Genomic DNA, 22,877 nt, shown 5'->3' with positions numbered 1-22,877 from the left:
TTAAGTAGGCAGCCCCTTACAGACACAGCACTGTTGGAAAAAGCAGGAGAAAGTTGCAAATGGTTCCACGCAGTTTTTCAAACAAAAATTAGTACGCCAACACTACAACACTGCAGAACACTTCTCTCCACACTTCCTGAGACACTTTGTGAACAGGAAGCGTTTAGGTAGACAGCCCCTTAAAAGCAAAGCACTGTTGGAAAAAGCAGCAGAAAGTAGCAAACAGGTCCATGCTGTTTTCCAAGCAAAAATAAGCATGCCAACACTCCAACACTGCAGAACACTTCTCTCCACACTTGCCCAGGCACAAATGAATATGTGGTCTGGGACATGACATGCAGCATGCCCACATTGTGCTTGTCGGTGCCAGTTGCAAGGACATGAAGCACTGGCACAAGCTTCAGCAGAGGGGTAAAGCAGTTGTTATGATAATCCTGCTCTGTATGTCATCATGGGTCAGGGAGAGAAGCTCGAAAATGGTCTCCCTGTTGATCCGGTACATGGTAATAAGTTGGATATAAGTCAATGTCCAGGGTGAGGGCCTGATCCGGGAATGTGCACTCACCTTGAATGATGTCTCTTCCTCTCTGTGCCCTGGGCTGCTGTTCCTGTGCCTGCAGCTCAATGTGGAGCAAGGGGAGCTGCATATCCCAGTCAACGACAGCTAGTGGCAGCATGGTGTTGGAAAGTGTGTTTGGGTCAGGTGCCAACCATTTGTAGTCTTTCAGATTGGATTGGGTGCACCTGTGACTTGCTTTTCATCAATCGTATGCATTTACCTCCACTTTTCAGGTGGAGATAACTGCACTATGGTTTCAGCAGAGCAGTATTACTGTTCATTATCAGTGGTATTTCAACTTGTGAAAGTCAATTATCCAGGTATATGTTTTTTGTCCAAACTATTGGGGGAATATAATATTTTCAAGCAACTAATTATTATTATTATTATTATTATTATTATTATTATTATTATTATTATTATTATTATATTTACTGAGCATGGACCTAGCTTTGAGAAGCAATGGAGTGCTTTACAGCGGTATACATCAATACAGATACACAACGGAAGTGCTTTACAGAGGTTTACGACTGTACATATGCTGAACGAGGTGCTTTTCAGAGGTAACAACAAGACAGATATACAGTGGGGTAAGATACAGAGGGGGTACATCTGTACATCTGTACAGGGTGGCGTGGAGGAGATGGGTGGACATTATCTAGCGAGTCAGATGGCACAGCGCGTGCAATTCCATCAATACGAATCTTCGGTTTGGCAACATCCTACAAGCTTATCATGGCTTATCTACAAAATGGATAGACCCCAAAACAAGGTAAGAAACGTTTGTTTTTAGAAGGCAAATAATCATCAACCTTAGTTCCAAGCCTCAACACTTTAATTTTTCTTTAATTCCACTATTAGCTGTTTTCAAACAAAACAGTAACATTTGTGTTTTTTTCTCTTCCTTAAGTAACTTTTTGGCATACTAATAGCCTGAGAGTTATAACAATAGTCATTAAGGAACACTTTTTTCAAAATAAGAAGAACAGGATACCAAGTACAATTATTTTTCATCTAATCGAAATAAAAATAAACAGGGTGAGTTTAATTATCTCATTCTTTATGCACATAGAAATTGTCAAATAATATCACTTAAATTATAAAAAGCTCAAAATGTATATCTTTTTTCATGCACTTTACAAAAGAAATCATTTTTAGTCCAATTTTCTTGCTATTTATTTTGTTAGATTAAGCTCCATCTCCTGAAGAACCATTGGAACTATCAATGGAGAAACACGTGTCGAGCTAGGAACTGTAGAGCTAGGAACTGTTTGAAAATCAAATTGCAATTACAGCTAACGTACTGAGTTCAACAAACAACTCAAATTGTAACTACAGCTAAGTGTGAATCTAACACAGCAAAAGATGATTTGTATACATGGATTTAAGAGCATACACGAGGTGTGAAGTCAACACTATATGATTTGTTTTTTCATTTAAATTGAAGCTTGGAAAATAAAGAAGATTTGAAAAATATTATTGAAGACTTTGACTCACCTGTGAACCATTTTTACACATAAGGTTGGCGCATTTGAGTAAGCTTTTCCCAATCCCATATTTCTCTCATAGTGATTTCCTAGGTGTTGAGAAGGAGAGACTCCTTGAAGAGGTGGGTCTTGAGTTCTTTTTTTTTTTTTTTTTTTTATTGATTTAGTTGATTTTTACAACTTTTCAATAAACCAAGCAATTCATGGCATTAATAAGACTTGAGACCTAAGTACAACCACAAATTAACAATCATAAAAACAAATAAAAACTTTCAATTAAGACAAATAGAATCACAATGAGCATTAATCGTGAAACCAGTACATTGTTGGTACACTCACATGGTTCAATGACCTATATGCTTAAAAAGTGGGGCTTAAGCATTGTCTGCTTGATCTAATTTTAGTGAAGTTAAGAAATTTATAGTAGCTACTTGAACTCCCAAGATAGTCGAACCAAAAATGTGATTCCAACAATCATTTGGTTCAAACATAGCAAAACCCGAGCAATACTTGTGGAAATGTAATTGTCTTAGCCAATTTAAGTTAGTGCATTGTGTAATTAAATGGGCCAATGTTTCAGGACACTCGGTAGATTGACAAAACCGACAAATACTGTGAGAGAAAGGGATTAGTTTGCGCGTGCATTGAAGGTCTCTGGTTTCCCAGATATGCAAGTGAAAACGCAGAATCAAGTTTCTATATTTCAATGAGGGCGCTTTCGAGAGATACCTTTGTGGAAAACCTCTTTTATGAGGAGGAAAACGGAGACTAGTAGCATGTTTATATGACAAACATTTCTGGTGATTCAAAATCCATGATGACTGAAAGAGTTTTGATTTGGCCTTGTCAGGATTGTGTATTAAAACTTCAATAGTAATTTCGGCCTGTGCCAAGATCTAATGGACTGACAGCAGCCAACTTCGGACAAAAGAGTGATCTGTTGTAAATATGTAGGTAGAAACTATCTTGAGTAAATTATCAGACTGCGAGGAAATCAGGCACTTCCTGAGAAATGAACATTGCTTCCAAGCAAGGGACGAGGCCAATGATGTGAGACCCAACTCGTAGCGTAGCCACGAAATAGGTATACACTTCGGTAAGTGCAGCACACTCCTCCAAAATGTGGCTTCCCATTTATTGAGAGTGATTGGAGACAAAGGGGGCCCCGCAGAATAGCCCATAAAGGATGGTCGGAATGACTTTCATTTGCCAAAATGTGATGGCCGGGACTATGGAAAATTTACCAAATTTAGAGAGGAGGATGCGTGCCTGAGAGATGGCAGTGAAGAGTTTAACGTCAATCAGGGCCATATGTTTCAATGACTTTAAGGAAGCTTCAAAGATGACACCCAAATAAGTGTACGAAGATACTATAGACAGTTTGACATTATGTCCAATGGACCAATGTTTTAGCGTGTGAACACCTTGATGGGGATTAAACATTAACACTTGAGTCTTAGTAGTGTTAATTCTTAGTTCATTCTCTGCCACATAACAGTCAAGGGCAGCAAGTAATTTCTGGAGACCACTAGGAGTTTTTGAAATTAAAACTATATCATCAGCGTAAAACAACGCTTTGATGGGAGAACCATTAATTTTAGTAGTTAAAGATGGCAGAAGCCAGTAAACAGCCTTGTTTGAGGCCACGCGTAGTTGAGATAGGCTGCGAAAGTAAACCGTTCAAAATTAATCTGACTTGAACAGATGTTGAAGAATGAAAATGATAAATAAGGTCGCTGATTGTAGGTGGACAATGGTCATTTATAAGTTTATGCATTAGTTTGACTTTTGAAATTGAGTCAAAAGCAGAATGCAGGTCCACAAATGCAAAGTAAACCTGCTGTTTTTGCACATGACACTGTGTTTGGATGGCATTTAACAAAAGCATATTGACAACAGTGCCCATCCCAGCAACAAACCCTGTTTGAAACGGATTACGATGAAAATGAGTGAGCGTCCATGCTGAAAATTCAAGCAGTAACAATTTTGCAAATATTTTGCTTGGGGAATCAAGAAGCGCTATGGGTCGGTAGTTCTCAGGTAAAGCACGATCCCCTTTTTTATAAATGGGGACCAAGATGGACGAGTGCCAAGACAGAGGTAACTTTTTCGTGTGTAAGATATTTTGAAACAAACAAAATAAGATGCGGGCCCAATGGTGTGGGTTATGCTTTAGCATTATATTGCTGATACCGTCGGGCCCCGCCGCTTTAGAATTTTTAGCCAATTTGATAAAGTTGATAATAGAATCCAGATCACAATTAAGCGACCACTTGCAAACTGATTGCGTTTGATATTCAAACTGGACAAAGTCTGAGTCATTATATAAATTAGAGAAGTGGCGAATCCACTGCCCTTCTATTACACTGTTAGCTTGTACATCCAATTGGTAATTGCAGTTTTTGTGTTTTAGCAGTTTCCAAATACTCGCTGAATTTTTAGTAGCCAAAGTATTAAGCATAAGCTCGCTATCTTTCTGAAAAAGATGTGCTCGATGGGCACGTATCCAGTTAGTATAGCGAGTTTTTGCTAATTTGGCTGCATCAAACCGTGACAATGAAGATGAAGCAAGTAAGGATTTTCGCTCTTTTCTATAACAAATCCTTCTATGATGCAACTCTTTGTCAAAGGAGTGTAAGTGAGCCAGAGGTTTCTGTTTGGCAATTATGATATTGTTGTGGAACTGGTGTAACATATCCGTGTATTCAATGTTGGAAGTGTTCAAAGTGGAAGGGATAAGTGAGTGTTCTAGTAACCAGAGCTTACTTAGAGACCATGAAATACGGTTACCAGATTGGTTAATGGTCAGTTGAGAATGCAGCCTATTGGTGTTAAGAGGAGCATTGACGTGTGGTCTTGAGAAGTGTAGAGTTAGAAACTTGTGATCACTATATGCCTGAGGAGTGATTGCCAGAGCGGCGATATTCTGAAATAAAAGTAAATCCGCATAAATGTAGTCAATTGTACTGACACTTGAGTCACGTCGCCAGGTAGTGGTGGCGGCAAAGTCACCTGGTACCGCACCGTTAACCATGTTAAATTTATTATCAGACATGAAAGTGGACCACATGGTGGCTTCCTGTGAAGCGACCTCAGATTTTGGGTGGAAACAATCAAGGTTAATGTCACCAACTAGAAGAGTGGCAGTGATATCGGGCAATTATGATATTAGTTCAAACAAGTAAGACAATTCTCTAAGAAACATGTTCATAGAGAGTTTTACTGGGTTCCGATATACATTGAAAATGGCCATGTTGCCACCACAGCCAATTATCTTAACTAGTTGTATAAAAATGTCAAATGCGCACCACGGTTGAATTTGTAAATGCGCTGACTGACGGGCCGCTACCAGGAGTCTGGACATAGGGCGCCCCTTTTTGCCTCTTATAGCAGGAATCAAAGCAATTGAATAATTGTCCCAGACTGGTGGTGTTAAAAGCCAAGTTTCTTGAAAAGCTAAGATGTCATATGAATGAGTGCATACATTAATGGAGTGTTGCAAATGTGTATGTGCTCGAGTATTCCAACATTCTAACAAAAACAATTGACGATCTTGACAGTCTGATGGTTATATATGAGTTCTTTTCTGAATTGTAGAAACGTGTGGGTGAGTCTGATGCTGACGCGGAGGAGGTACCATAGTCTTGGGGCGTAGGCACAGAAGGTTTGTTTGCAGCAGTGGATTTCAAGTCTGCACATATCCTGGCTTTTGGTGGAGCACCGGAGATGCTGAATTCCTCTGCAGGGTAGCTGGGTGACTTGAGGGCGACTTCCTTATAGATGATGCAGCAACATTCAAAGGTGATTTGCGTGTGCACTGGGAGCAAGTGAAGGTCGATCGGGGCAGGATGATGTGGTCCTTTCTGAGTAGACCCTTGATGAGGTGTGCAGACGCTTGTATGACACTTCTCAGGGACAAAAGGGAGGACGACAGGAGGCCTTCAAGGAGGGCATTGCCCCCAACCAGGTGGGGTAGGGCCAGTGCTTAAACAGTGGATTTAAAGCCATCTGGAGGGAGGTCTTGACTTTCCACAGGAGGGGGAGCTGATACTAATCAAGTTCAACTAGGCGCTAAGCGATGTTGCACAATTTATGAGGATGCTTAAAACTCAAGCCTTGAAGCTTATCCCGAAGAGTTATAACAGTAAGGCAACCGCTACTGCCAAGCATGACACTTCATTGTTGGGGTTCGGGAGCATATCAGACCTACAAGTGCTATCAAATTACTTAAAAAACTTCATAGTTTGGCATGGTCAGCCTCAAATTACTCATTTGGAGTTGGGTCTTAAGTTGTTTAACTGATGATGTGCTTCTCCAGCCTATTTAACATTTATTCCGTACATGGAGTCATTCAAAGGCCGAGTTAACACAATCAATTTTACAGGTGATGCTGGTCAAAAGAGGGTCTGGTTGTATTCTGTGGTTGCACCATGTACATTTCTATCCTGAAAAAAAGATATGCCCTGGGTTATTTTTTCAACACCAAATAATTTGGAATTGTAGCAACTCAAAAGCTTGGCTGTTGAATTATGGCCACAAAGAGCAAGAAACTACAGAACTAAATATACCTTTTAACAGGAACCATGTAGTTATTTTGTCTGCTTCTATTCAAGAATGTTTATTATGGACCAACAATCCTGCAGAAAGAAATGTTATAACCAGAGCCAGATTTAATTGTGTACCCCTTAGAGCAGTGACATTGGTATGGTTATATAAGCCTCTTGAAAAGCATTTCTTGTTATGCCTTGCACAGGAATAAGACTTATTGTATTTTATATTTGTTTTCCCAGCATACACTGATATATGAGCAGGAACTCCGATGCCTATATTTAGGGAAATAGGTTTTTCTGACTGTTAGCCAGCCTTATTGTTCCTATTATGGGTGATTCCCCCCCGGACTGGATGATGTTTACTGTCACGCAGTTTGAATGCTCTAAGCATTGTCTAGGTGGCAACATTTGCTTGTACCTCAACATTGCTTTTAAAGTATTGTACAGAGGAAATCATGTCATCTTTACACATCTTTGTACATATTGTTGAATTCCTGTATCCCTGTTTTTATGAATATCTTTTTATGACCCGTAATAAACCTAATGAAATGCAATGACAAACAGAGTCTATAACTAGAGGACGCACTATAGGACAATGAACTGAGGGCAGTCTAGGAGGACCAGGGAAGGAAGCTTGTGAAACCAGAACATCCAAAGAGTAGCAGGCCAATAGAGACCCCATTAAACCTGTATGATAGCAAAGGCTAAGTTCCATTTAATGTCCACTGTATTGTATGATAAGCAATATTTCCAGGGGTTTAAGTAATTATGTGGCATGGCTAGGTTGCCCTAAACCAAGGCAGGTCTGAGGACATTCACTGTGTCAAGGAGTGAGGCAGTGATATCAATTATAGCAGTCTTCAATGTTTTGGTCTTCGAGAAAACAGAAAATGACCCCATGTACATAGTACATCCAAAGAGCACTCATTGTCTCAATAGTGTCAAGGAGAATGGCGCTGGCATTATTAATTATGAGCGTAATATATGACAGGTTGATAGAATTAAGCACAAAAAGGAGAAAAGTCAGTAGTTAGAAGTGTCATGCTGGCAATCTTAAAGTGAGAGCCACGCTTAAACAGTATTCATTTGTACTTGATTTGATATCATGCTGCAGCATTCTCAAGACGTTTGGTGTCCATGAAAATGATGAGGGGATCAACTTGGATATAAGGCGGTTCATAGCACAGATATTTTCCCATGGTTTTGGTGTGCGGATATCATTGGACTTTGCTGCCGGCACCCAGCAAGAAAACCTACCACCAAGGCTAACATTTAAAAGGGTGAGCACCCACACCCCATACGTGTTAATTTCCTATCTGACAGAACTGAGGGCACACTGATAGCAGTTTCCAGAAAACGGAACAATTTCTTGGCAGACACCTTTGTCTATTGCTTGACCAGAAACCTAGGGCTGCTAGGAGAAACTTTGAGCTGAAAGCCTTGATTAATGGTTTATATCCCTGGGTGTTGAGGTTTTTTTCTGTTGCATTTAGTGATGGAAGATAACCATGCATCATATTGTGCCTTTCAGTGAAACAATAGACCAGAGGGATGCTGTATCAGAGACAGTCAATTAGGGAGATAGGCAGGTCTATGTGTTGTTCTGTTTTATTAGATGTGTTGTTATTTTGGTTTGCTTACTTTCTCTTTTGCTCAGGTTCTGCATCATGCTCAGAAGGTTGTGCTGTCTCTTAAGTTTGTGGTTTGTACATTGAAGTGTCATTAAAGGATGTTGATGTGATCTTTTTGAAAATCATGATTTCAATGATTAACTGTGTAGGGGAAAGGATTTGTGTTCAATAGTTTCATAGGGTACACATATATGATGCTTCTTTGACAATGTGTTCAGGAATGGTGATTTTGTGTGAGGAGGAGTGAGGGGACTGAAGTGGTTGGGTGGAGGGAGAGTTCAAGCGGTGAGTGATGAGAAGGACAATGAAGTTTATATGGTACTCCCCCAAAATACAGAGAAAAAGTGGAATATGCAATTACTGCGCGTTCGGCTTGTGAAAAGAAATTGAGGCCCATAAGAGCGAACATATGGAGCGGGGGTTGCAGGGTCATCCCCTGCTCCCCTTGTTCAAAATAATGGTCTTCAGGGCCTGCAGGGGTGCCCCCCGCTTACATTCCACTGGAAGCGGGGTATAAAAAAGAAAAAGAAAATGGAACCCTGCAACATCAGCTCTGACCCACATTAGAGGAGGGGACTGATGCCACAGGGGTGTAGGAGTTTCGGCGGCACACTGCTGTGTGTGCCGCTTAAAGGGGTAAGTGGAGGTGGTAGGGGGATGAGGCATTGCATAAAGTGATGCACGTGATCACTGCGCAATGGGATTGTGCAATTCCATCTTTTCAGATTTGCAATTTCCCGATGCACAGTGATCACGTAGATCTGTTTTATATATATATATATATATATGTATATATATTCAGTCCAAAAACTTTGTTAAAGGGACGTTATGGTTAAGTTGCGCTACTTAAAAAACCTATGAAATTTAGTGAAAAAATTTGATAAAGGGACCTTATGGTTCCAAGTAAAACCGAAAACCCCCTGAAATTCGCCAGTTATGGTAAACTAAGCAACCATAACTCGCGCCACCACTCTGGAAGCCTTGACATCACAGGCCATGCCGACTTTGGAGAAAATAAAGTCCTCTCTGAACTTGGTGGTTAATACCCTTGCGCCTTCGAAAAAAAAAAAAAAAACCTGTAGAAACCAAAAGAACTAACTCATGGTTCTCCCCTGAACTTCAAACTCTCAAAGCTGCACCCATTAAGCTTTTCTACATATGGAAAGCTAATCAATCGCAATTAGCTCTTTCCAGTTACAAAACAGCATCCAAAGTATACAAAACAGCCATTACAGAAGCTAAGAAATTGCATCTGGACACTAGAATCTTACATGCATCCTCTGATTCTAGGGAATTGTTTAAAATTCTGAAAGAACATGAGGTCGTCCCAGAGCCTTTAGCATCCACAATCACCAAAAATGATGATTGGTGCCTAGATATCCAGAACGCCATGGCAAACAAACTGGTTGGAATCCGGGATGGCATAGCATACAGCCAGCAACACATTTACTAGGAGCCCAGATATTCCCATTTTTGATTTCACTCCTGTATCGGAGGAAGAATTAGCATTTATTATTTCCAAACTGAAAGCCACCACCTGCAGAGGGGATCCCTGTGCCTCTACTATCATTAAAACCTGCCCACCCACATTGTTACAAGCGTATGTAAATTTGTAAACTCTTCATTTCTCAATGGCATTGTTCCAGACGAGATGAAGCAAGCCTGGGTTAACCCCCTTTTAAAAAAAACCAACCTGGATCAGACGGTCCCTACAAATTATAGGCCGATAACCAACACCCCCTTTCTGCTGAAAATATTGGACCGGGATGCATATATTCAAATTGCTCAACATCTTAATGCACACCCTATCCTCAATTCCTTTCAATCAGGTTTTAGACAAGGCTTCGGCACCGAGACCTCTCTACTGGACCTTAAATCCCAATTGATCCAGAGACTGGATAACCAGCAGATTTCGCTGCTAAACTCGTTGGACCAGTGTGTGGCATTTGACCTTGTCGACCATTCCATCCTGACAGACAGGCTTATGTCAGTTGCCAACTGCTCCCAGGCTGCCACCAAATGGCTGCTCTCATTTCTATCTAACAGATTCATCAGGGTGTGTGAGAATGAGGCAAAGGCACCGGCCATTCAGGTGCTCTTTGGAGTTCCACAAGGTGCTAGTCTATCTCCTTGTATTTACAATATATTCATGGCTCCCTTCTTCGCCCATCTCGTTCAAGAGGGTATTTTATTTTCTAATTATGCTGATGCCACACAATGAGAAGGAACTCAATCGTATATTTTCCTTTATCGAACAATGGATAATGTTAAATAACCTCGCACTCAATCGCAGTAAGACTAAACTTATGGTGGTAGGATCGGAGGGCATTTTAGCTTGTAAGCATTTCCAGTTAGGGGATGATCAAATCCCCACCCTCCCTAAAGTAAAAATCCTGGGTGTGATCCTGGATCAGTCGCTTAATATGAAGCCCTATGTAGCCAGCATAGTTTCATCTGCCACCTACTATATCAAATTGTTGGCACACTTGAGACCATTCATCTCTCAACAAAATGCTGAGTCTATCGCCCAGGCGATTGTAGGAGCCACATTGGATTATTGCTTCAGTCTGCTAGCAGGCGCCAGTAAATTCACCATCAATCGTCTCCAGGTGGTTCAGAATGGTGCGGTCAGAGTCGTAGTGGGACTCTCGTATAGAGACCATGTCTCTAAAGCGCGTCAAGCCTTGCACTGGCTTCCCGTGGAGTCTCGGATACCCTTTAGACTTTTGGTTATCACCTTCAAATGTCTTAAGGGAATGATGCCCCCTTACTTACAAAGGTATATAAGGAAAAAACCCTGCCTTACGATCTAACAATCTTAACCTCCTTAACCAGCCAAGATCTAAAACCAAAAAAGCGCAATTGGGTGCCTTTGGGTTTGCGGCCCTGGCACTTTGGAATGCCCTGCCTAGTCACCTGAGTAATTCCTCAGTCTTGAGTTATTTCAAAAAGGGTTTAAAAGCATGCCTCTTTAAATAAGCATCCATCTGATATCCTCTCTCCGGCAACTCTCTGACCTCAGGATACCTCTGCCTGTTTTTTGTTATGTTTGTCTTTGTCTGCGCCCTCACACCCACGGATCTATAGCTGCGCAATACAAATGTCATAAAGTAAAAGTAAAGTAAAGTGCACTGCTAAGACTAACACCCAGGACATCAAAGATGACATCACAAATGTCATTGATGACATCACTGATGACATCACATGTCTGGCTCACTCTTTTTTCCTTCACTGTTTTATCTAGGCCAGTAACAGTCAGAAACTAAAATTTCACGGTACTATAGTACAAAGTACTATATTTGTAGACTTATACTTCAAATATGTGTTTACAGTAATTCACTTAGGGTCCACTCAAAGCATATGAAACATATACAAAGGGGAAAACACAGACTTGGAAGACAGCAACCCTTTCAATGTATGAAGATGATTAGTAAGGTTATAAACACTGTCTTATAGTTCTGTTGTTTTTTTATTGCTGTACTTTCCCTGGATATGCTAATGTTTGTACACATTGCACTTACACGACTTTCCTTAGGGTCTAGTCAGAATATGTAATAGTTATACAAAGGGAAGTAGTAGCTTTGAAGCAGAGCAATCATTTCTATGCATGACGATAATCCGTTAGGTTATGAAGACTCTCGGTTAATACTGCTGTTTTTTTGTTTGCTTCACTTTCCTTGTATATGCTCTATTTATATGTGTTGTCTGTTTGTATTTTGTGTGCAGTAATACAATAATGCAGTAAATGGGATTGATTAGGTACTTATTAAATGTTCCACATTATGCAAGACTCTAATAAGAAAGTATTTATAATTTTAGTATTTAACATGGCAAGATGATTAATATTGCATCTCCATCATGTCTGCTGCACACTATGCCTATGTTACTAAATGTGTACCTTACTATATTGGAAAGAACTTCATAATACAATGCTATTTGGATTAATGTATTACTTATTACACTACGTACCTCATGATATTTATTCCAATGATCCTTGACACTTTTATATTAACATTACAATAAGAATCCCTTGTACAGACTTTTCATGAAAGGTAAATGCACACGTGATGTCATCAGTGATATCATCGATGACATGTGTGATGTCAACTTTGATGTCCTGGGTGTTAGTCTTAGCAGTGCACAGTGGTGGCGTGAGTTATGGTTGCTTAGTTTACCATAACTGGTTTATTTCAGGGGTTTTTCGGTTTTACTTTGAACCATAAGGTCCCTTTATCAAAGCTTTTTCACAAAATTTCATAGGTTTTTTAGTAGTGCAACTTAACCATAACGTCCCTTTAACAAAGTTTTTTTGCTGAATTTCATAGGTTTTTAGTAGCACAACTTAACCATAATGTCCCTGACTTTATATACATGTAACATTGAACATACTGAATGCCCAGCTAGTGTTTTGGATGTCCGCAGACTGTGCGTATGTCCGCGGACAGACACAGACAACAGCAACACTACCCAAAAACTCAGGGGGTATCTTAAATTGTTATATTTTGCCATATGAACAGTGCACTAGTTCAAAAACCAGCACACAAACACATTATATGTAGTAATAAATAAGAAGTAGAACCTATATATCTAACACATCAACCATCCATTTAAATACCATATGTACTAAAATGGAATATACCATAAGAAGAAAGATAGGCTTCCAACATAATTACCTCACAGAAACTGCACAACTAGGAGCAACAGCAGATCTACAGACCAGTAAGAACACAACTTACCGGAAGCTAGAAAGTGAACTGCATTTTTCTTATATATTTCGAAAATTTCTGTATTAGATACAATAAAAGTAATATACTTTTTTTTCTCACAGAAATGTCCAGTACTTTGGAGTGGCTTGAGGAGAATTTCCCACGTGAGGAAATGTCTGAAGATAATGATACTAATGGTAGACACTTCTCTGTATAACCAAATTATAAGCATTACTTTATATATATTTTTTTAACATACCATACAAATATTGAAAATAGTACACCAAAAGATACATTGGAAAAGACTCTCCAGCGCATAGAAGAAAAAATGGACATGCTCATGGCAAATTTCAACCATTTGAAAAACTTTGTGGAGGACCACATAAAAGAAAAAAATAAATACCATTGTCCCACATGTACCTGTCCCCCTCTCCACATACCAGTCAATTATCCCCAAACCCTCTCCACGAAGAAAAACATTTTGATGAGACTTCCATCCATTCATCTCTTCCTATCCATCCTGTTGAAACCCCCTATCCCCCTGTGCTTGCATCAGTTTCTGCTTCCCATTCTCTTTCATAAATTGTACATCTATATATAATAAAAAAAATATTATATATGTTTTAATTCAGTTCTTTTTTGTGTTTTTTTTAAAAGGGCAGTTGGGGTGTCCGCAGACAGTGTGGGTGTCTGGGATGTCCATAATTAACCAAAATGGGGGTGTCCTAAGGACACTATACCTGTCTGTATTGTCCGTAAGCAAAATGGAACCGTTCTTAGAACACACTTGGTGCCCGGGATGTCCGCAATTAACCAAAATGGAGGTGTCCTCAGGACACTGTACCTGTCTGTACTGTTAGCAGGCAAGGTAAAACTGTTCTAAAAACACACTTGGTGTCCGGGATGTCTGTAATAAACCGAAATGGAGGTGTCCTAAGGACACTACAACTGTCCGTACTGTTCGCAAACAAAATGGAACCGATCTTATAACACATTCAGTGTCCCATATGTCCGTAATTAACCAAAATGGAGGTGTCCTAAGGACACTATACCTGTCCGTACTGTTCGCAGGCAAGTTGAAACTGTTCTAAGAACACATGCGGTGTCCGGGATGTCCGTAATCAAACGAAAATGGAGGTGTCCTAAGAACACAACACCTGTCCGTACTGTTTGCAGGCAGGTTGAAACTGTTCTAAGAACAAACACGGTGTCCGGGATGTCCGCATATGCAAAATGGGGGTGTGCTAAGGACACTATACCTGTCCATACTGCCTAAAGAACATCTACGCACATGCGCACCACACCCGTAAATTCTCCGAACATCGCGCCTGTCCGTAACTGTTTGTCTCACTTGTGCCACACTTTTAATTAGTTTCAGAACCCAAACACTGTCCGTAGAACACCTGCGCGCATGCGCAAAACCGTTCCCGTGCATTTGGTGTCCTGCTGATATCCATTCCCTTCGCGGACATGTTCGCGGTGCCATCATGTGACCGCACACACGCTGAGCGTGTGTCCTGAATTGCGGACACTGTCCTGGTCCCCGAACATTTTAAAAGTACCTTTTCAGGCAATCCACAGTATTTTATAGTAACAATCCACCATAGCATATGTCCCAGACAATGACCCTGACTTTCTAAATAAGTTTTGGAACTTTATGAGCCTTTTTGGGGTGTTCGATCTGTCCGCGGACAGCGCGGGTGTCCGTGAAGCGTGCACACGCACCCCTATAAAAGGCCACACTCCAGAGCTCATTTTCATTCTGTCTTTCTACCATTGAAGTTTGACCTGCTTTTGCTGCCTTTCCTGTTACATCTTGAAACCAGATTGCATCCATGGATGCTGTACTTCAACCTGATGCTACATCTGCTTCAGCTCCCCCCCCCCCCTCCACCACCACCACCTCCCCAAGGGCCTGAAGAGGGGGACAGGCGTGAGGATGTAGAGGAGGATGAAGCAGATGACGAGGTTGAGGTAATGGAAGTCCCTACTACCAGCACTAGCCGTGAGTCTTGGTTGTGGCAGTTATTTACCATTCATTTTAACGTACCCAAGGTGCGTGCAAATAAAGTCCCCTGCAACCAGTGCAAAATGGTGCTGAGTCGCAGGAGGCTTGGTTCATACAGCTTTGGTATGACAACTATGAAGCGACACCTAAGGTCGTTCCACGGTGGGGCCGTTCGCAAGGTTGTACCTTGTGAGGAGCGTAGTAGGTTGAGTTCCTCTACTTCATTCTCTGTTTCCGCTCCTCTCACCACAAGAGACACTCCTGTGGGAAAGCGCATCCCTCCAGCTGCCTCACAGGCCATTCACAATGCTGATACCTTCCGAGGGTCACAGTTTTGTGTATGTACTGCGACGCAGTACTCTGCAGGGGGGAGAGACTTCGAAGTGCTTTTGAGACTACAGTCTCAAAGCACGAGAAGACCTGCCCACTACCTAAGTAAGGCCCACCCTACATCTTCCTCTCTCCACCCGCCCTTTCTTATCCCTGTGGTTGGTGTCCCCCCTTACCCTTCTTCCCCTCCTCTGCTAGTGTGTCGTGTGTAAAAAAAACAAAAAATATAAAACAACAAAAATCCCCCCCAAAAAAGGCTCTTTTCAGAGGCGCGTTTCACAGTCTAACAATAGAAGTGACAAACAAATGAAGCAGGGCCCTGTGCTTTTTTTTTAGAAGTCCGCGGACAGTTTGCGAACATCAAAAATGTTGGGGTGCTGCCCTATCAAAATCATTGCACTTTTCTCTGGGAGGAAATGGTGGCTCTGAAAAGAGCCTTTTGATGGTGATTGTTTGTGTTTGAAAAACTTGAAATAGTCAACACCTACTGCACAATGGATTGCTGTAATTCCACAAAAGGACGCAATGCATTTTGTAAATTTCTCAGAATAATCTGATTACCAGCATGAGTAAGATGGACTCCATCTCTCCGAAAAATGTATGTGCTACGAAACATAATATTTCCATTGTGAAAAGAGGACATTCCAGCATCTCCTAGAAAGGCACAAACAGTCTTATTAACATTTTGCCTTGCTTTCTCCATTTGTGGACCAAATGAAGAAGAACGCAGCCACATTTGTCTCTGCGTAATACGAGAAAATATTATTTGGGAATTTGGAAACATGTCCATGACCTTCCCAAGTCCTTCTTTCATTGCAAATTGCAAAGAAATTCCAGACACATGTCCTAAACTGTTCCCTCCACAATGAATCATAATTATGTCTGGATGATGCTGTGTTGCCAAAGTAGCACAGAGAGGTACCGAGACCAGCCACTTCATTCCACGCACTCCATGCAAGTGCACTTCCACGTGAGGGAATCCAAGATCTGCAGTTACTCCACAGCGTTCTGCATGCACCTCCAACCAATGTATCCATGAGTCTCCCAAAATCCAGACAATCTTTTTTCTGAAACACGGAGCCATAACTAACTGTTCTTCTCTCAGGAAAAAGACTTTCTGACAAACTCTCTCCCTACACAACACACCAACTAAACTTTACTGACCAATCAATTGCTCTGCTCATTCTCTTTACATGCTTCTCCACCCCAAAATCCATGTATGTAATACGCGATGTCTGAGGACTACTGCCATGTCCGCGGACATATCATAACTTAGAGAGCCCTTCTACCATTTCCACTTCACTCTCAGTGCCATTCCCTCATTGGATACAGCTAACCAGTCACACAACCATCCACCAATTACATCCAAGACCTCTACATCTAACTCCATCATCAGAGTTCAGCACTTAAAATGTACTGTAGATCACTCTGAGTACAAGTCTCATATCATTGGAAAGCACCTACTACAAAAACTACTGTACAAGTCTTCAAGGTGTCTACTTGCAGCTGCATGCATATCCACATGCATGAATACAAACTAAAGGTATGCATATTTTCTGCACAGTACATGTACAACTCTTATAAATGAATATAAACAGACTAACTGCCACTTAACCTGCATAGCCTATAAAATGAATTTATTGTCATTTTTTCCATCTGCTAAAATCAACTACCACCTCCAAACCTGTCTGCTATCTAATTATTTTTTTACACACACACACACCTATCTAAAAAATTATAATATCAGAAAATGGAAGAAATAACAATATAATTGTGGAAAAACACTTAGTAGTGTATCATAAATTACACACAGCCAGTAAAATGTCATGCATCTTCAGACACTCACACACATAGACACGATCATTGAAATGATCCCAGCTATAATAACACCACTACCTGTAACTCACATCCTTCTACTGTATTACCCACAGCTTCACAAATGCAAATATTCCATGCTTTTCTATACAGTTTCTACCATTTACCTAATACAAATTGCAAAATAAATATAACATTATTTCTTCTTTCTCCTAACATTCTATAACACAGCTTTAAAAAACCAAGTGAATTCCATACACTTAATATTCAAATCATTTACAAAGCATGTTGAACTAACATAATATAAATAAAATATAAAGGCTGCACATAGTCAAATGAAACTGCATGCATACACTATGTTCAGAATCAAACAAGAATACTACTACAAAGACATAAAAATTAATCTCTCAATTAACATCACTGCTATAAACACACAAAATTACTGACTTCTTTCTTTTACAATTGCAGTAAAGACCACTCTCCTGGAAAACAGCAACATCTGAACTACAAACACAAATTACAAAGAAACCTGCTCATTCCACAAAAAATGAGTAAGTACAATACTACATTAGTTTCTCTACCTAGTCTTTAAATCTCTCCACAATCTTGCTCCCCCTTATCTCTCCTCTCTCCTATCTTTCTACACTCCCTCCCACTCCTTTCACTCTGCTGACCACTTTCTTCTCACTATTCCTCCTTCCCCCTGTGCCACATCCTGTTTCCGCTCCTTCCAACTCCAAGTCCCCCTGCACTGGAACTCTTTAAATCACCGGACACGTCGCATGTCCGCGGACATGAAGCAAGTCGCTTAGCCAATCAGGACACTGTCTGCACAGCGAACAGGGAAGTGTGTCCGCGGACCGGACATAGATATTACTAATTTTTTGTGACCTACTTTTTGGTCATTTAAAAAAATAAATGTGGTATGGATTTTCACCAAATTTACAAAAGCACGCTTTTGGGACCAAGCCGCTGCTCCTGCCGCAAATTTTGGGAAAATCCGTCCAGCGGTTTGGGCTGTAGGTGTGAGCTAAGTTTTTTCCCCAGTCAGTCTATGGGAGAAAAAGACATTTTGGGACCCCCTATAACTTTGCCCCCCTGGACCAAAACTCACCAAACTTTGCAAAAAAAGTCAGGGTGGCCCATATACTTTTTATGCAAAGTTTGGTGAAGATTCATTCAGGGAGAGCGAAGTTATAATCTGCCCAAAAATTGCTCTTCCTATGGGATTAGCAATTTAACCATGAGGTAGTGGCCGTGTAATGTTTGGAACAATTCAATCAGCTTAGTCCTTACAGAAATAATGGGGATTTGTTACACTGGGTGTGAAGGAATAGATGTATTATTCAAACACTGTGGATCATGGTGGAGAATGGTGTCAGCCAGTGTGAACATGGCATAAGAGCAGGTGGAGAAACAACTAAAGACTGCATTGAGAGTTTGTAAGTGGTCTGCATACTAAATGTAACATTGAATGTGATCTATGGAAAGTCAACTCTGGTAAAACAATCGCCCCCTAAGACTGCAGATAAATCTGAGTGATATTTCTCTATTTTGAAACTGGGGGCCTCTGTTTATTGTAGGGTTCAAGGTGTGCATGGAATCGTCATGCTGTTATTAATAGTGAAAGTTGCACGCAATCCCCAAATAGAGCAGAGGCTTCAGTTGTGCCAGAGATCAATGGTAAGGCATAGTTATAAAAAAGCTTCTCAGCTGCACATGGGTATATGCATTTCTGGTATCAGATCTCGTTCACGTGAATGCTGATGCACTCTTTGCAAGGGTATGACTGGTAAACTGGGGCTGGGTCGTGGTACTGCACAATATTCTTATCTTGCTAGCAATAGTAAATCAAGCTGTGCATGCCCTCTTACACCTGGTCTTTTTCATCATAAATGTCTGTATTCCATTTGAGAGTCATACATGCCTGGTTTTTAGCACACTTGTAAACAGATGTTTGTGTATTACATCTTTCTGTTGGACATTGTTTATGTACCTGTAGAAGCAAATAATGTATCTATAAGGAACTGAAAAAATGTTCCCAAGATGTATCTTTCTCTCAGTTTTCTGCTAAATAAGATGTTGCTACAGAAAAGGTCCTACCAGGAATTGTCTTATTGAAAGAAACCTTGCCTGAAAATTGCATGTTGCTTGCCTTTCTGCATTTTAAGTCAGAATGTTCATAATGCAGTCAATGGGGCTCATTCTGAACCTGCCGGTCCGGAAACAACGGTGCCGGTAATCACAGGTCTGCCTGCCAGAGCTACTGTCCCTGACAGGTTTGACCCTGCCGTGCACAGCACCCATGGTAGGCAGACCATCACGGAAGCACCGTTAACAATGGTGCCGGTACTTCTGTGGTCCCCAATCCCATAGAGTCCTATGGGACTCTATGGGAATGCAGACTTACAATTTACCAGCGCCTGACTTTTGGGTCCGCTGGGGTTGTAATCCCCCGGTGTTACCGGGAAGTCAGGCACCAGTAAATATTTACAGGTCCAGCGACAACCAGCCGGTATCTCCGGCATGGTTACCGACAGACGCGTAATGAGGCCCAATATCAGTAGGTCCTTCAGCTTCTATTTTCTCTGAGCTGGGCCAGTTGTTTATGGGACCAACACTAATTAATTAATATTCATGTATAAAATGCAATGAACAATGGGAAACACAAACACTGTTGACTTTGCCAATGCATGTTGCCTTTTGTTGCTTTACATTAACCTACTGCACATGCAAAGTAACTCTATATTGCACATCATAACAATCTGTGTTGTACTGCTAATTTTTTCAGTGCACGTTTTCATTTTTCAATTTTCATTGTCAGTTAGAGCCTCAACACATTTTAAACCCCCAATCCAAATAAACTATTATAGTCTAATTACACAGCCTCGGTAGTGGCTGTGTAGTTATGGTTAAGTTGCTAATCCCATAGGAAGAGCACTTTTTGGGTGGCTTATAACTTCACTCTCCCTGGACGAATCCTCACCAAACTTTGCAAAAAAAGTATATGGCCCACTCTTTTTTTTGCAAAGTTTGGTGAGGTTTGGTCCAGGGGGAGCAAAGTTATAGGGGGGTCCCAAAATGTCTTTTTTTTCCATAGACTGAATCGGGAAAAAACTTTGCTTATGCCTACAGCCCAAACCACTGGACGGATTTTCACCAGATTTGCATCAGGAGTGGCGGTTTGGTCCCGAAAGTGTACTTTTGTAAATTTGGTGAAAATCTGTCCAGTCATTTTTTTTAAAAAGACCAAATAGTAGGTCACAAAAAATTAGTGATATCTATGTCCGCTCGGCAGAAACATTTCCCTGTTCGCTCTGCGGACAGGACACAAATAGGCTAATCGGCTTGCGTCATGTCCACGGACATGCAATGTGTTCACTGATTGGCTGGAATGAAGCGTGAGATGCGTTGTATTGTTTCGATGCATCCGCCATCTTGGATCTGCGGACATCCGCGTACAGTGCCACGACGAATGGGGTGAAATACAACTTTGGCAAGTGTGTTGGTGTGAAAGCATGCTTGGGGAGGGTGGGTCAAATGCTGTATTTGTTTAGGTGGCAGGCACCCCTGATGTGTTTGTTATGTCCGCGGTCACCGCGGCTGTCCGCGGACATCAAAAATGCAATGCATTAGCCCATATAGCCAGTTAAAATGTTTGATTCTATGGGTGTGATCTATGGATGTGATAAGCTGGAGTGGTTGTGGCCAGGGCCTAGAGTCTTGGGTGCATGGCCGAAGGCTGCAGGCCATAGGCCATGCTCCCAAGACTCTAGGCCCTGGCCACAACCACTGCAGCATAACACACCCATAGATCACACCAATAGAATCCAATAGCTTTCAACTATTTGCAAATCTACAGTTTGTGTATTGTTTGATTTGTATAGTTTTTATGTGAAGTTTTGGCAATGTCATGTCATTAAGATGGTAGAGTTTGGAGACAAGCACTGCAGTATAACATATCCATGGAAGGAAACATTTTTTATTGTGTTGTATGGTTAGATGTTTGCTTCAATGGTTGTGTTATGGAGCAGTACTTATGAGTTGTATATGTGTTTGATTTTTTTGTGATTGAATATATTTTTTTCATGACGTGGGTAACTGGAGCAGATATATTCTTTGTCAATTTCTGTGATAAAAGAAAAGATCATGTTAGTGTAGGTAGTTTATAAAGACTTATTACATTGAATAGTAGACATTTCTGCTTTATTTCGACCCTCATATTTAGTACTTTACAAACCAGTGTACTGTGCAATTTGCTCAGTTTGTGTGTTTGTTGCTTAAATTATTGGGCCTGTGGGAAAAAAAAACTCCATGTTGGATTAAAAAAAACTTTTTTTGTTACGGTACAGTACATTTATTTCTTTGTTTTCAGTGTTTACTTGTTGTTTCTGTCTAATGTTCTATCTGTTGGCTTGTTGCAGATTGTTAGATACCTGTTGTCGAATTGTAATTGGTTATAGTTTTATATTTATATTCTCAAGTGGCTAATCTATCTGTTGGGTTGTTGGAGATTCATGGGACAGTTAGATACATGTTGGCATATTTTAACTGTTTATTTCGTTTTATAATTTAGTGGTATTGATTTACCTGTTTGGTTGTTGCGGAATTTTGGGGCAGTTAGATACCTGTTGGTGTATTGTAGCTGTATATAGTTTTCTAATTTAATTTTTATTAATGTTTATGCACAGATTAGTTATTGGTGGTATTGATTTATTTGTTTGGTTGTTGCAAAATCTTGGGGCAGTTAGAAACCTTTTGGCATATTCTGTTTATTTCTTGTTATATTTTAGTGGTATTGATTCATCTGTTTGGTTGTTCAAAGGCTTGGGGCAGTTAAATACCTGTTGGCGTATTCTAACTGTTTATTTATTCTTATAATTTAGTGGTATTTATTTATCTGTTTGTTTGTTGCAGAATCTTGGGGCAGTTAGATACCTGTTGGCATAGTCTAACTGTTTATATTTTTTAATTGAAGTTGTATTAATGTTTATGCACAGATTAGTTATTACATTTTGGTTTTAAGAATATTAAATAAGCATTTATACGATTTTCTGGTACTCTTTACTTTAGAGTAATGGTACTATCATTACATTCGAACCATCCAAAATTCTTTTTTATATATGCAGTGTAGTGACCTACATTGTTTGTGGCTCCTGCATGTTAGATTATACCTATTGTTGTGAAGGTTCTCTTACCAAGTGATACTTGATGGTGTGTGAATCCAGTCAGCTTGCAGTTGTTTTTGGTACCATCTGCATTGTAACGTAAAAACATTGGTATTACGTATTTACTATGTGTTTGTATTTGTAAGGTCGAACGATTATCTGAATTGCAGGTAGTACATAATCTGCCATGGTTTGCATTTTGTACAATTTGCTGAAATGGAACAGATTCACAGTTAGGTATGGATACATACACAAAATGTTCATTAGGGATTTGTTCCAGTGCCATAATGTTGCACAGAGTGCATGTATCTTTCCACATGTATGAAATCTGCAAGATTTCCTTTATAGTTATGTTTTTGTTTTCCAGTACTTGTAGCTAGTACATTGGAAATTCTTGTGGATCTTCTTGTGAGTTTATAGTGAATTTCACCATTCCAGCACAGCAGTCTAATTCTTGTTGTATTCCATGAACACTATATGTGTTGTCAGGATTGTTGCTTGCATTTCTATAAAGGACTGACATTTGCAAACACAATTGGTCTGTATTGTGTAAGTAAATGTTGTCAACAATTGGTGTCAATTGAAATAGAATATTTATTGCAACATTTGCGTAGCAATTTACA

The sequence above is a fragment of the Ambystoma mexicanum genome, chromosome 6p, assembly GCF_040938575.1.
Source record: "Ambystoma mexicanum isolate Mex_15411 chromosome 6p, UKY_AmexF1_1, whole genome shotgun sequence".
NCBI lineage: Eukaryota > Metazoa > Chordata > Amphibia > Caudata > Ambystomatidae > Ambystoma > Ambystoma mexicanum.
Note: the sequence above shows the minus strand (reverse complement) of the source record.